Source organism: Cryptomeria japonica, chromosome 6 (genome assembly GCF_030272615.1).
Source record: "Cryptomeria japonica chromosome 6, Sugi_1.0, whole genome shotgun sequence".
Taxonomy (NCBI): domain Eukaryota; kingdom Viridiplantae; phylum Streptophyta; class Pinopsida; order Cupressales; family Cupressaceae; genus Cryptomeria; species Cryptomeria japonica.
In genome coordinates, this window is record NC_081410.1 from 237,079,817 (window position 1) to 237,093,860 (window position 14,044).

Below are 14,044 nucleotides of genomic sequence, written 5' to 3' on the forward strand. Positions count from 1 at the left end.
CAGGATCATCCTGCCTATCCCCTCTATTTGGTGGTGGTGGAGGACCCATAACCCCACCACTCGATGCCTGTCTCCTTTGACTCCCTCCCGTAGCTGTTGTTGTACGTGACGGTCTATGGAAGCTCCTCGCCCGCTGATCCACTGGCATTGCACCATAATAGAGATCCCGCCAGTAGGCAATCTCCTCCCCTGCCCACAGGACATAAGCATATCCTGCCCCTGTGTCCTCCGCTGCCTATCTCCCTACCCTTAGTGCTGTCTCAGCCTCTGCATAACGCTAAATAGCCTGATCCCGCTCCCGCTCAGTATCTCTGAGCCTCCTCCTGAGCCGATCCCTCTCCCTCTCCAACTCCTAGATCTCATCTTCCTGTCCCTGGTAGATCTCCCTCAGCTCTATCAGCTCATCCTCCTCTGCGTCAACCCCCTCTGCCTCTACCTATGGCTCCCCTTATACGGGTGCCTACCCTTATGCCTGTACCTGTACTGGTACCTGTTCCTATATCTATCCCTATCCCTGTACCTGTACCTATCTGGGACCCTGTGCTGCTGGCACCTGTAGCGGCAATCCACCGTGACCCCTCACCACCCGATCCTATCTCTCCTCTCCACCCTCCCTCTGAGGTGCAACCCTCCTCTCTCCAACTGCTCCCCTCCTCCTCTGTCAGCCTCTGCCCCCATCACCTCCACCATCATCATCATCCCCACCACCATCCCCATCTAATGGCTCTCTCAGATCCGTCAGGCGTGGGAATGGATGCTCTGCCCAGTATGTTGTGTACTCAGCATCCATGTCGGCATCCTCAATCTCTGGCCACATGTCCCAGGGTAGTGGCATCATCTCTACCAGCTGCGTAACTGCCTGATCATATGACAATAGGGGCCCAAACTGTGCCTGATCTCTGACAGTCTGTGTATACATGCCTGAGCCCTGCAGCATCCTCTGGATCCTGCCAAACTACCTGCCAACCCTGTCCACTAGCTACCTCTCCAGCACATAGGGCATCCACCCAATTAGGTACCTGCTCCGGAAGGTGTAGGGAAGCTCAATTGCATTATCCTCCCACTGCTCGCATCCTAGATATGGCCTCCATATGACCACATCAATATCATCTATCACCCGCTGCCAGTGCTCTAACCTGCCAATCCATGGCTACGACATGATCATATCATATAGGTGCACAAAACTGCATCCATGTCCCCTGCCTCTAAAGTGTATTGGCCTTGTCACTGGCAGATGCTCATAAGCCCACACCTGCAATAATGTCACCCCGCAGCCCAATCCCACTGATCCATGGTATACGAACTGATGCAGCTCATAGTAGAGGTGTGCCAGCACACACAGTCCCCAAGCATATCTGGTGTGTTGTGTCACCAGTGTCTCCAGTGCTCCTCCCCAACCCACAACAAACCCCTGTGTCACCCTATTCAGACATAGGAACCCACTAATCACTCCTCCTACCACTGCTAGCAGCGCTAGCCCTGTGGCTATCATGGTATCCCATACCACATGTCCTGCCCTCATCTCTAGTCTTGGGTCTTGGAATACTCATCTCAGGGCCTCCCTGTCTCCATCTTGATCGTATGGGATCAGCTCCCCATCGATCGGTATCCTCACTATCCTATATACATCCTCCAGGGTGACTATCATCTCACCCATCGACAAATGAAATGTATAGGTCTCAGAGTGCCATCTCTCCGCCAGCGCAGTCAACAGTCCCATGTTCGCCTGAAACTCAGGCACATATAGAACATGTCTCAATCCCATCTCCTCAATAGCCACTCAGTCCTTGAAGGTCAGCTCAGGTCGCAACCTTTGAGTAGACGGGAATCTCTCCTGTGACTCCAGCATCGGCAAATACTCTTGCAGTCAAGCAAATCAATCATGTCAGTCATCATGGCATTCACTGTTCATCACAAAATGCTACTTTTTATCCAAATGCATATTGCTATCTACCTTAGTGACACTCACTGTTCATCACAAAGTGTTGCTTCTACCCTAGTGGTACTCCCTGTTCATCACAAAGTACTATGTGTTATGCACTCCCTATTCATCACAAAGTGTTGCTCACATTTGCACTCCCTGTTTATCACAAAGTGCTGCTCATATTTTAGTACTCCCTGTTCATCACAAAGTACTCTATCTTAGTACTCACTGTTCATCACAAAGTGCCTTGATCTATCCTAGTCTTCCCTAGAGGACCTGCTTGAGTGTATCCTCTCAGTAGCTTATCCAATCGACAGCGTATGTTCATCACATAACTGCCAATTTGACCTAGAAGACAAAACTTCACACTTTTTAAACACAAACGTGCTTACCTGACATAAATGCGCTTAAAGATTGCATAGACGCGCCTGAAAAACACAGACGTGCCTGACAAACACAGACGTGCCTATGCTCTGCACAGGCACGCCTGGGCGACACAGACGTGCCTTCTTGGCACAGATGCGACTGACCATCACAAACGCAGCCACATTTGACACAGACGCAGTTTCAAACATAGACGTGCCTGGCACAAACATAGACGCGCCTCGCTAGCACAGATGCGCCTGGCACCAACGCAGACGCACCTAGACGTTTTTGGACATTTTTTGGACCCTAGTCTAAGTGCATTTATTGCTCTACCTACCATGCATTAATGACAATATTAAATGCGTCAAAGTATGAGGAGGTTTGGTGGTACTTACCGGCTCTCCTGCCTCTGCTAGCCTCTGTAAATCGGTGAATGCGATCGAATCTATGAATGAAGGCCATCGCTGCTGACTGCTGCTGCTCTATTTTCGCTCTGCAATCTGCTCTCATGGACGTGTAGATGACAATGAGGATGTATTTTCCCCCGTGATCTATCTTATAGCCTACCCTAGCCCTCGCCCTCGTTTCCCGAGTCAGTCTTCATTATCCCGTGACTTTGTCACTTTATCCGATCATTCCATTCTAGCCTTTCTTTCTTATTGAGAGATTGTCTGTAATCTTTTCAGGCATTTTCATCCAATCTCTTGAGGGGGCATATCATTCCCATCTTGGGGCAAATTTGTATCAATTCATCTTATCTTCTTTGAAACAACGCGACAAGCCGCATTGTCTCAAAGAGGGGCAAAATGTAGACACCCAAAATTGTCCAGTCTAATTAAATAAATATTTTATTTATTTAATTATCTAAGCTTAGTTCTTCTATTAATTAAATAAATCTTTATTTATTTAATTAATTCATTTATCCTCTTCTAGCCTTATTTCTCATTTAAATAAATACATTTATTTATTTAAATTATCCTTTTCCTAAATTAAATAAATATTTTTATTTATTTAATTATCCCACTTCTTCTATTAATTAAATAAATCTTTATTTATTTAATTAATTCATTAGCCTTTTCTACTTATGACACATGTCATTCATCTCTTAATTCATACACTACCTACCCCTTTCATTATTTTATTATTTCTTTTACCTACCCTCTAATCATAGCCGACCTCCTTTTACACCTCTCAATCTTATCCCTCCATTTCATATAGTGTCTTCTATATAAGGAGATGCTTCCTTCACTATCAAACCCTAATCATTCATGCTAATCGTTCTATGCATTCTAATCATCTTTTATGCACTTACGATCCTACTAGCAACCACATTTCATTCTTTGTTGAGCTCTTGTGCACATAAAATCTGAGAGCAAATATATCAAGCAAGATCAATGGAGATAGGAAGAATGGAGATCAAAACCCTATTGGACATGTGATGGTATAATCTTTGTGATTTCGTTTGATTTGCATTGTCTTAGGTAATCTTCATATGTTATGGTGGATCTTTGTTGTTGTTAGGCTAGGGTTTTGTGGTTGAATTCATTTAGCCTTTCAATATTGTTATTATTCCATTGAAGAAATCCATCATATGGACAAAAACACCTTGGATCAATGGTATGTATTAGTCTCTGCATTTGAGATTGTTGAGCTAGATAAGTTGCAGAAAGAGAAGAGAGATGCTGCATTCAAAGCTAGTAGGAAGATTGAAGATGAACCTAAACCAAGCAATGACATGGATGAGATAGAAGCAAACTTTGTAAGAAAAGTAAAGAAAGGATCATCCAAAAAGTATAAAGGTAAGTTACCCTTAAAATGTTTCAATTGTGGAGGAATTGGTCATTATTATTCTAGATGTACTTATAGGGAAGACTATGATAGAAGATTTGATGATGATGTTAAGGGAAGAGATAATCACAAGATGGAATAATTGTAATAGGAGAATAGATGACATAGAAAAATCTAAGAAGAATTTTTGTTCAATGCAAACTCATTCATTTGAAGAGGAATGTGGAAATCACTCAAATGAAGGATCATTATTTTTATCTATAGAGGAGAAGAGTGATAAAAGGTCTGGTAATCCGAAAGGAGTGGAGAATAGTGAAAAGCCAGTGAATGTGAAGATTAAACTACATGTGAAAGTAGCACCTAAAGCATGGATAATTGATTTTAGAAGTTGAAATCATATGATAAGTGATAAAGGAAAGTTCATTGGTTTGAAAAGTATGATGGTGGATAAGTAAAATTTGCAGGTGAGGAAGCTACACCTATTTGTGGTATAGGTACTATTTCAATTGATGGTAAGGGTAACATTGATGGTGTTTATTATGTTAAGGATTTTAGGAATAATATTTTGAGTGTGAGTTAGATGTGTAGTAAGGGTTATAAACTCATATTTCATGGTTCTGGATGCGAGATTAGAAAATGAAGTTCTGGAAGATTAGTTGTAAAAGGTGTGAGGGCTAATGGCAATGTTTACTATGTGAAGGATAACAATGGAAGTAGTTGTATGTTAGCACAAATCAATGAATGTTGGCTATAACACAAAAGGATGGGACATATCAACTTTGAAAATATGATAAAGATTAGTTCTACTCATTTTTTGAGAGATGTATCGAATATTAGTAGGGAATGTCAATTGGGAAAGCAAAAAAAGAGGAAATTCAACAAAAAATAGTATTCAACTTCAAAACCTTTGGAGTCGATGCATATAGACCTATGTGGACCTACAAGGACAATAAGATTGAATGGTGAAAGGTATTTTATGTTTCTTATTGATGATTACTCTAGAATGACATGGGTTACTTTCTTGAGAGAAAAATATGAAGCCTTAGAAAGGTTTAAAATATTCAAGTCTATGGTTGAGAATCAAGTTGATATTGAGATCAAATGTTTATGGTATGATAGATGAGGATATTTCACTTCTAATAAATTTGATAGAGTATGCAATGAGTATGGTATTAGAAGACATTTTTTTATCCTAGGATACCCCAACAAAATTGAGTTGTTGAAAGAAAGAATAGGACTATTGTTGAAATGACCAAAACTATGATGAAGGATGTTGACCTGTCTAGTGTGTATTAGAAAGAGGTTGTGCATACTATTGTTTACATTCTTAATAGGGTTTAGATAAGAGAGAATCAAACAAAGACACCTTATGAGTTATGAAATGGAAGAGCTCTTATATTCAAGTATTTTAGAATCTTTAGAAGCAAGTTCTACATAAGTAGAGATGAGGATGATCTAGGAAATTTTTATGAAAGATCAGATGAAGGCATGTTATTGGGATACTATACAAGGAGTAAATCTTATTGGTATTACAAAAAGAGGCTAAATAATATTGTGGAAAGTGTAAATCTTAGAGTTACTGAAGAATAGAATCAGATTGAACTGTACCTGAATATGAGATTGAGGTAAAAGTTATTTTAGTGATTGTAGAAGAGAAGGATACTTCAAAAGAGAAAGAACAAACAAGTGTAGAAGAAAAGAAACTTAAACATACCCCTAAGACACTAGAAAAATATGTGAAGAATTATTCAAAGGAACAAATTATTGGAGACAAGAATAAAGGAGTTCAGACAAGAAGAAGACTTGTAGAAACCAATGATCAAGTAAACTATTATTTCTTATCTCAAGTGGAACGAAAGACCTATGCAAATGATAGCAAGGATGAAATTTGGATAAAGGCAATGGAAGATTTGAATTAGATAGAGAATAATCAAACATGGAAACTAGTACCTAGACTAGTGGACAATAATGTGATAGGAACTAAGTGGGTGTTTTGGAACAAGTTGAATGAAGGTGGAAAAGTTACAATGAACAAGGCAAGATAGGCATGTAAGGGTTATTCACAAGTTGAAGTCATGGACTTTGGGGATACTTTTTCTTTAGTTACATTAATGGTGGTTGTAAGGATGTTTCTTGCATTTTCTACTTACAAGAACTTTAAAGTATATCAAATCGATGTCAACTCAGCACTCTTGAATGGAGAACTTGAAGAAGTATTTATTGAACAATGCGACCACAAAAAAGTACCCCACTTGTATCTATGGTATTACCACCTATGGGTATGATGGAAAGGTATTATCAACCTTTCTATGACACTTCATTAGGTCTTGTGCCATCTCCAGCCTCAAGGGGAGTTATTTATAACACACCAACCATTGCACCACCTATGCAAATTATCACTTCAATACCCATGATGCCTCAAATGCCCATAATTTATAGCATAGTACATACTACTTTTATCAATCTAGTCGCGAGATCATTGAATTGACCTTCTACACAAACACCAAATTGGACCATAAGAATGCTAGGTTATCCTCTGCAACCTATTATAGAGGCCATGATCGAGAGCATGAGTTATATAGTGCCAACATCATCTGTGCACCCACCTATACAATCTGTGCCATAGATTATTAGTACACTTCAAGGTCAGCCTCAAGTGATCGCACCACCTATTTTCTCACTACCATGATTTAGCAATTTGTAAGCACCATCTTCTACTTATATTCCAAATGTTCAATAGCTGCTAGGAGGCATTAATCAAAATCCTCCATTGTATAGTACACAATAACCTACCATGTCTCATCCTAGTTATATTGGACGTATTTATTTGCGAGGTGGTATTCCTCAATTTCAACAACCTCAAAATGTGCAGTATCAACAACAAAATACTACAACTTACAACCACCCCAATTTTAACAACAACAACCACCTTTTGTTCAACAAAATGTTCTTGTTTATCAAAATGTGTCATGCTATTAATATCATCAACAACAACCAAATTATTTTCATCCATATAAAATATAATATCAAACGTCGCTTTATCAACTGACCACGCCATCTCCTGAGTCATTTCTAGTCAACATTGAATGGGAAGAAATGAAGACAACTCTCAAAATTTTACAATACAGTAACTTCGAGTGAGTTTTTAAATTCGATGAGCTTTTCCCATATTTATTTGATAAGTTAATAACATCAATTCCATTCCCCAAACACTTTGAAACACCAAAAATTGATAAATACAAGGGTAAAGGTTATCCACGTCATCACATCAAGAAAATCTATATGGACTATCAAGAGGTCGCATATTGCGATAATTATCTCCTATGTCTGTTTCCCAAAAGTCTCAGTGGTCCATCTTTGGAAGGGTTTTCTAAGTTTCATTTGGCACTATTACCACATTCGCAGACTTATTAGAGATATTTGTGGCCCATTATCATTACAATGTGAAAAATAATATTTCCATTCTTGATCTTTGTCAAACCAAATAGAAAGGAGGTGAAAGTCTCTTGGACTATATCCAAAGATGGAGAGCCCTCACTGGTCATCTCCCTTGTGCAGTACCCAATACTCTATTGGTTCCAATATTCAACAGTAATCTTCATTTGAACCTTGCATATCATATCCAATTAAATTGTGCAACTACATTCAATGATATCATGTCTAAAGAACCATCAGTAGAAAAGGATTTGATTGACAAAGGAATCATAAAACTCTATAAATAGTCTTCTGACAAACCAAGTGGTGACAAACTAAGGAATTGGAACAAAAACAATAATTTTGTGGGAGATGGGCTCATTGATTCTGAGACGCTTCACACGGTTGTGGCCACAAACTCAACACCTCCACAAACATATTCTAATTCTTTACAATAATTATATACCATTCCATCATCAATAATACGTGTCAATCCACCACCTCAACATTATCATGAACCTCAAGCGTAGACATCAAATATGCAAGCTAATCATACAAGTGCTATCATTGTTTCTCAAGATCCCCCTTTATGGACAAGTTATAACAAACCAAGACATCAATTTACACCCATGGGGGAACCATTGGATGTGATCTTCAAATGCATGGAGTAGCAAAATTAGGTCATGTATCCACAAATGATATTGTTTGATGAGTCCAAACCCAAACCCGATTGGTATAAGGAAAATGAGTATTGTTCTTATCATCACATCAAGATTCATGTGATGAACAAGTGCATGAAGCTTAAGCATCTAGTCCAAGATCTTATTGATCAAGGGAAATTTGATGTTGACCCTATTATAGGAAAGTTGACCAATTCAAACCTAGGTATGTATAAAGATGCTCTTCCCAAACATCAAGGAGAAGCTAGTATGTCCAACACAGGTCAATCTTGTACAACCAATAACATCACCTATAACAATGTCCCATTTGACTATGGTAGTATGATAGGTTGCATTACCCAATTTGAAGATCATGTCAACATGATTCATGTAAAAGGAGTTGATACTCAATGTGCAACAACCACTAGAAGAGCTTGCATGATAGTCCTTGGAGCTCTAGCTCCTACCACATATCAAGTTCCTATGTCTATGCAATACAACATTCTTGATCACTTAGGAAAGACCCCTGCACAAATCTACATTTTAGATTCTCTAAAAACTTCACCTACTCATCAGGAGATTCTTAACCGTGCATTGCAAGAGACTCAGATGCCCAGTAACATTGAACCTACATAATTAAAATATTTGGTAGCAAATTTATTTTCCACATATCATCTCAACTTTACCCAATTTGATGTTATGGTTCCTAATCCTAATCACATCTGCCTACTTAATATCAAGGCCATTATCAAGCACTACAAAGTAAAGTGATTTTTTATTGATAATGGTTCTTGCCTAAATCTTTGTACATTGAAATTTGTTACGCAAGTGGGGTAGACTATCACAGATTTGCATAACCAATGCATCTCTATCAAGGCATATGATAATGGAGAGAGAAGCTCAATGGGGATGATCAATATTCCAATACAAGTGGGCCTAGTAACACAAGACACACTTTTCCATGTCATTGATCTCAATCTTCCATTTAACATCCCCCTTGGTCACCTGTGGATTCATGCCATGCATGTCATGTCATCAACTTACCATTAATATCTCAAATTTACATATCAAGGTTGCAAAATCACCATTCGTGGTGGCACACAACCATTTAAGTATCATCGCACTCTTGAGGAATATTTACCATATTCCCATCATTCTCTAGGCATCAACATTATAATCTCTCAAGCTAATCCATCATCCTCATATGTTGAACTAGATTTCATACTTAATGCTACTAAAGAAAAAAATTCCATCTCATCCGCCTTTTCCTAGCTCAAGATCAACGATGCCGATTATGGTGAATATGCCTTAAAAGGAGCCCTTGTAGTGGGTACACTACCCCTGGATCCTCATACTCATGGGAAAATTACCAAAGAGTAGAAGAAGAAATAACTTGTGGTTAGAATGTATGGCACCACTATATTCCAATCTCATGGTGAACTCAATCATAAGTCTATAGAAGGATATATCAACCAATGGCTTTTCAGAAATGTTTCTATGGACAATGATACTCGCCTTAATCATTTCAAAGAGAAATAACCAGTAGCTCACAAATTGGCTAGCAAGAAATGAGATCACCAAGGCGGTGGATTAGGACAAGAAGAACATGGAGTTAGAAGACCTATTGACCTAGTTCCTAATATTTTCCATCAAGGGCTTGGTTTTGGACATTCCTCTCATGAAGCCTCAACTTTGGCAGGCACTTTTGGAAACAATGAAAGCATTTTGGTTGATATCAAAGACATAATTGATGGGCTTGTCAAATAAGTTTACAATGATATGGATAGCTCCTTGACATTTGGTACATCCACCCTCTTTGACACATCTATTCTCTTAATTGACCTTCCACTTCACCATCTTGAACTCATTGATTGGGGTCAAACTGTTGCACACCTTGACACATTCCATAATGATGTAACACTCTTACACTTCTTGGGGGAAACTGAGTGTGCACCATATTATCATCTAGCGCAAAACACAATATATAAGTTGGGTCCTCAAGCCTACTTTGGGGAAGAGGGGATCCTTAACTGCACAAACAAAATATCAAGTGTAGACTATTGGTGAAAACCTTTGTAAGGCACCTGTAAATCCTAAAAAAGTAAAAATAAAGGGTGTATATTTTGGTGAAAACCTCTTTGAGGTGGTAGAAGATGAGAACAAGAGAAGACAATTTGGAATTGCAAAAAGTCCCTAAGTTACTTATGTGGCAGCATCCTTGTCTTGCAAAGAATTTCAAGTTTTTTTCCAAATCCTCCGAAAGTGGCCCATCAACTTTGCATGGTCTTATGTAGGCATACTCAGGCTTGATCCTGAGCTTGTAGTACATCACTTGGTCATTGATCTAAATGTCAAACTTGTCAAACAAAAGCTTCAAAAGATGCATCCTCAAATTGCATTATTGATCAAAGTAGAGAAAAATTGTTGGTAGTCAAGTTCATCCCACGAATTGATTACTCAGATTGGATCTCCAACATGGTAGTTGTGTCCAAACCCAATGAGGTCATCCGAGTCTATACAAATTTTAGAGATCTCAAAAAATCTTGTCCCAAAGATGATTTTCCACTTCCCAACATTGATATTCTTATTTATTTGATAGTGGGACATGAAATGCTTTCCCTTTTGGATGGTTTTTCAGGGTAGAACCAGATAAAAATTGTAGCAGATGATCAACATTAAAAACTGTTCACCACTCTGTGGGGCACTTTTTGTTATTAGGTCATGCCCTTTCGTCTTAAGAATGTAGGTGCCACATATCAACGTACCATGATAGTAATATTCCATGATCTCATGCATAAGATACTGGAGAATTTACGTAGATGACATATAAGGAGAATCCAAGACTAGATTAGAACATCTAGTTATCCTTCAACAAATATTTAAACATCTAGCTAAGTACAAGTTATGCCTCAATCCCCAAAAGTGTGTGTTTGGAGTTACATCCAGTAAACTCCTAGGCTTCATAGTTTCTGTATGCGGGAAAAGTGGGCTGATAAAACTAAATATGTGAAAATATTATAGAATACTAATCCACACACACACAGAGGACTTCTTGATGCAAGCTATGGAGTAACGTAGTGTTACTCAGCTTCCCAAGGAGGGTCCCATGGTTCTCTATCTCACAATGTCCCTCAAACCAACGTTTTTTGCTCTCAGATCACTGAGCAAAATGGTTTAGGGATGGCAAATATGAGAACGAGAGATGCTTTTGCTTGATTTTAGTATGAAATAGATATGAAGCTATGTATGATGCTAAAAATGCAATAAACTAGATGATAAGATGACGAGGTTAGTATGAATACTATCCTAGCATACTATATTTAGTCTATGATTGAGCTAAAATGATAAAGAAATTATTCTAAACATGCATATTAGTCTAATTCCTGATCTAAAAGAGGCTAAATGATGAGCATATATGAAATGAAAGCTTGAAAGAATTTGAGCATAAGTGTGATGCTTCAAATTTGAAAGATGATTGTTAAGAATGGAGGAATGAGAGCTCTATTTATAGCAAAAACAGGGCAATGGATGGTCATGATTGAAAGGCTTAATCAAGGGCCAGGTTTGAAAGTTGGGGATCCATGTGCACAATTTGTACCAATGAAATGGTGACAAGTGTCAACATAGGGTTGGGTTGAGAGAAGTGGTTGGAGGCATTAAAGGCCTGAGAAGACCTCATGGTTATCTAAAGGCTAAGGGTCAAGTCTAAGTTAGGCTTACCCACTAGATTAAGAGTTAATCCAAGGATAAACCTTTGTGCAAATGATTAAGAGATAATCATGGTCAAAGCATTAATGGCCTGATGAGACCCTTGGGTTGGATAGAGGTTGAGTCAAAACAAATGTTTTAACCATGTGGGAAGGTTTGAATTAACCATTAATGGTTATTGGAGACTTTAGGGATTAAGTGGTCGAAGGTTGGAAGCCTTTAATGGTTTTCAAAGACTTTAAGGGTTTTAGTGGTTGAAAGTTGAAAACCTTCAATGGTTATCAAAGACTTTAAGGTTTTTGAGAAGTGACTTCCCTTTGCTTAGGGATGTGACAAAGTTTAGGGGAGGGTTAGGTTAATTAGAAGCGATTAGAAGATTCTAGAAGGGATTAGGAAGGGGTTTGGGGATTTTGCAAGTGGATGGAGGGATAATAGGATTTAATTGAATTAAAGAATTTTAATTCAATTTGGCTGCAATTTGGAGAAATTAAATAAATTTGATTTATTCAATTTAGGATAACTATTTAATTAAATTTGAATTTAATTAAAAGTGGATAGAAGGGATTTAATTGAATAAAATGATTTATTCATTAAATGGTATAGTGAATTTAATTGAGTAATTTACTTAATTAAATAGAGGAATGTGGATAATTTAATTAAATTCGATTTAATCAAATAGAGAAATGAACATAAAATATTCATTTAGGAATATGGCCATTTTTATACGTCTACAGTTTCCAAGCATGGTAAAGAAGTTGATCCTAAGAAATTCAAAGCAATAGTAGAAATGCCTCCTCCCAAAACATTGAGGAATTTGTGTAGTCTCCAAGGAAAGCTTTGATATGTTAGATACTTTATTGCTCAACTTGTAGATGAATTTCATCCATTCATGGATCTTCTTTAAAAAGGTACAAAGTTTAAATGGGATTCTCAATGTTAGCAAGCATTTGATAAAATAAATAAATATATGGCCCATTCCCCAGTGTTAATGTCACCAATTCCATGATGACCATTCCTTCTATATATCTCTGTTACTCCATTTGCAGTGGGAGAACTCCTTGCTCAACATGGGATGTGTCATTTATATTTGCCAAAACCTAGTAAGATATGAGATCAATTATTCACCTATAGAAAAAGCATGTCTAACTGTTGTCTTTTGTTCACACAAACTATGACATTACATGCTAAGTCATATTGTTGAGCTCATCTATAAGATTTATCCTTTAAACAAACTATTATCAAAGACAACCCTTACTGGTTGTATGGCTAAATAGGTCATGATGCTCACTGAATTTGATATTCAATATGTGGATCAAAAAGCCATCAAATGACAAGTTATTGTAGACTAGATGGCATAAACACCCTTGATGGATACTCAAACATTATTGGCAGATTTTCTGGATGAATATGCCTTTGCAATCACAATACAATACCCTTGGAAACTTTATTTTGATGGTTCACATACACATAATGGATCAGGAGAAAGGTTCCTATCTGTGACTCCATAAGGGTATCTCATTCCCAACTTGTTCAAGTTATCTTTCCCATGTAGCAATAATAGTGTTGAGTATGAAGTTCTCATCATTGGTCATAAAATATCTATCTAGTAGAATATTGCAGATATCCTTGTCTATGGGGATTCACAATTGGTCATCAAGCAAGTGAATGATAAGTACCAAACTAAGCATGACAAAATCTTACCATACAAAAGAATGGTTGATGATCTGAAGTAGAATTTTTAAAACATTACCTTTGATTGGATCCCTAGACCATAAAATAAGGTAGTTGATGCAATGGCCACTATTGGTTCATTGATTGCAATAGAGTCAAAAAGTCCTAAATATAAATTTTTGGTTGAACAACTTCTCTAGCCATCTTTTGAAACATCACATACAAATATGGTGTGCAACATTGTTGACCCTCAATCGCTTTGGTATCATGATATTTATGCCTATCTTAAAGATGGTACACTTCCACCAAATATATCCTGAAACGAACATCAAAACCTCATCTATCATTGTGCTTGTTTTACACTTATGGGAGATAATCTATATCATCACAGCTATCATGACATCCTTTCTAGATGTTTATATTTTATTAAAGCTAATCTTATGATGAAACAAGTGCACATTGGAACTTGTAGTGCTCATACAAGTGGATATGTTTTAGCCAAACAAGTCTAAAG